Genomic DNA, 2,968 nt, shown 5'->3' with positions numbered 1-2,968 from the left:
GAAACAGAACGCAAAATAAAGATATGTGTTACCGAACATAAGAGCTGCATTAGGAATAAAAACATCACAGCTCCTATGGTTGGTCACTTATTGACAAATAATCATGACTGTGAAGATCTGAAATGGACAGTTTTGAAAAAGTTATGCACTGCTAACAGCAGCAACACAAGTAGAAGTATTTTGATAAAGGAGGAGATGAGGTTAGTGTTTCTTACCAGGAGCCATTTAATTGGCCTTAATGAACAACTGGACCTCGCTTTCTAACTCTTCTTTTTTGGATGTAATCTTGACTGCAGATGCAACTACTTTACATTTGACATCGTCATTCATTTTTTATAGCTATCCTTTTTCGCGCGATATGCGGTTCATCCGGTTTTGTCGTGCATATCTTATTGAGGTTCATAACAGAGTTATGTGAATGGCTACCCCCTTCCAATATGGCCGCACTAATTTCCTTGGAAAGGTGCTTTCACATGTGATTAGTACCGTGATCCTCTATAGTACATATTGAGCCGACAGTTCTACTTTGTAGTCCTTTCTTCATTTCCCTGAGAGACTGCGCTCATTTTTACAATGGACATCAGATGGAGGCCCCCGATCTTGGTAAGCACACTATTCCATAATTTATGGGCTTAAATATACTAGCTGTATACAAGTGCACTCGCCGTCGATTCACGGTGTTGCTCCTCGGGGCCCCATCTGTTTGTTTGTTTTTTCGTCACTGTAACTACCTGATACATTTGGAGACACGGATGGCGTCGGTTAGTCAGTTACCCTCTGCATGATTCTGACTTACACGCATTTACGATACGTGCCGTTCTCAGGATTTCATGTGCGCTTTGACATACAATTACATTATGTCACCACTGTCTGTCGGGTGCCTGCCATCCTTTCCCCCTTTTTATTATGTGCCGTTTACAATATAATCTTTCATCACACAGTGCAGTGTTTCACCCGCGTCCGAGACATTATGTACTTAAATAGCATGTACACTGACAGGTTGTCCAATCCGTTAATAGTGCTTGTACTTATTGTTTTATTTGCCAGATACTTTGAATGGCCCTTGTTGAGAGACATTCACCATGACCATCTCTGCATTTGTGAATGCTGCTCTAGCTACCTAATGGTGTACGTTACAGCCTACTACTAACCTAGCTTTAGCTGGCACCGATTCATCCAAGTAAGTTCTTCCAGTGTCCATTTAATGTTGCTTTAGCCTATCCGCGCTAGATTCCAACTGATCTGATAATACCACAAGCTTACATACTCGCATCCTGATCGGATATCTGTTACATTTTTCTTTATGCTTCATTTTCAATAGGGGATATTTTCCCAGGATTGTCGCTTGGTTATGCTGCGCTTGGTTTCATTTGTCTGATCCAATCATTGAGGCGTACGCCGTGATTTGGTCAACGGCAGAGTAAGTGTTACTTTTTACCTCAGTTCTAGAGTTACTGAATTTATATAATTAACAATTAGCATTCAAGATCCCTTATGCCATTGTACTACTAATCTCGAGCTACTTGTTGCTTCTTTTTCACCAACTGTTCATGGGCTGCTTGTTTTATACCAGACCGCCTACTCTCCCACTCTTTTCCAATTGAAGAGGTATATTCTGGTTGTTCTGAATATTGTGTCAATTCCATATCTGTAGCAATCTCTGAGATGGTGCATTTATCCTCACACGATTGTCTGCTCTCAGAGCCTCTACATTACAGTTTCTCCTATTGTATTCACTCTCTTGCACTGTACATTGCGTTGGAACCTAATGCATTTAGTTTCCACACCCTGTTGGTCCTTCCATTTGCTGTTGGTGACCTTCTGCAGGTGTTTTTTTTTTTTACAGGTCATGTGACCTTGTATTCACGCCCATTGATAGAGCGTGCCACAGATTTATACTGAACTCATGAATTTATTTTGTTAGAGATCAGTCATTTCTGTCCTTTTCTTGTTTAGGTGTCAGGACAAGACTGGCTTATGGAGTTTTGCAACAACCCAGCACCATCGATCATTGATGACTTCAGTTCTTAAGTCACCCTGATGAATTTCCACATAATTAATATAACTTTGAAGATGGAAAGAAACATGTCATTTTTCTAAGTGGTCCACACTTGGTGGGGCCCAAATTGTCAATTAATATGACTCTTGAAGGTCTCTAATTCCAGGACATTCTAATGATATTCCAGTAATTTAGTGCTTGTTACTTACTGGAATTTGAACATGGTGCTGCAATATCTTATGCCATTAGTTTACTTGTGTTAATGTATAGTCTGTGTTTTTCACCATTGTATTTGAGGTATGAATTTTAGATATGTATGAGTTTAGAATGAAGGGAGTGATTGGTGAATTGTATGGGTCTGGTTGTGTTGCACATTGTTCTGAGTAATTCTCTTGGCTTTCATGTACTAATCTTTTTCATGGACTGTATTTTAAGACTTCAATGTTTCATGAAACATTAGGAGTTGTTATAATTCTTATGAGATACTTTATTAAATTAATGAAAATGTTCTATTAAATTTAGGATGTGAATTGAATTTTTTCATCTCCTGTTTTGTGATGTGGTCTGCACTTATTCAGTTGTATTTTTGACTAACTGTGCTATTTATGGTCCGGTCTTGCCTGTCCACCTAAACAAGATCCTATACCTCGGTCTCCTAGTTGCTCTATATATACATATGTTTCTCCCAAGCACGACCGTGCGTATTTTTCTGCTTGGAGCCCCTCATTGTTTGTTGGCTCTCTCCGGCAGTAACATTTTTCTTGCAGGTGATATTACTTGCCCCAAATATACTAATTCTGTGTGCAGTATTGCAATTTTTCTTAGTCCCCTTTGTCCCCCTTCTCTGCAAGCAGAGTGAGGAGCGTTATTAAGTCTCCTCGAGACTTCTCCTATGAAGTGCTTGAGACTAATAGATCATCCACATACTGAATTACTTTACTGGACACATATAAATTCCCCAAATCCTTT

At 39.4% G+C, this 2,968-nt stretch overlaps 1 long non-coding RNA gene across 1 annotated transcript; it reads left to right on the top strand.

Annotated features, from left to right (window-relative positions):
• The first annotated feature begins 543 nt into the window (after positions 1-543).
• On the top strand, positions 544-2,516 carry LOC138473540 (uncharacterized). The gene is made up of 4 exons (XR_011268771.1): positions 544-603; positions 1,048-1,180; positions 1,322-1,420; positions 1,957-2,516. It is a non-coding gene; the product is annotated as an uncharacterized lncRNA (long non-coding RNA).
• The last annotated feature ends 452 nt before the right edge of the window (positions 2,517-2,968 follow it).

Source organism: Ambystoma mexicanum, chromosome 8, assembly GCF_040938575.1.
Source record: "Ambystoma mexicanum isolate Mex_15411 chromosome 8, UKY_AmexF1_1, whole genome shotgun sequence".
Classification (NCBI taxonomy): Eukaryota; Metazoa; Chordata; class Amphibia; order Caudata; family Ambystomatidae; genus Ambystoma; species Ambystoma mexicanum.
Note: the sequence above shows the minus strand (reverse complement) of the source record. Positions and strands in the feature narration are given on the sequence as shown.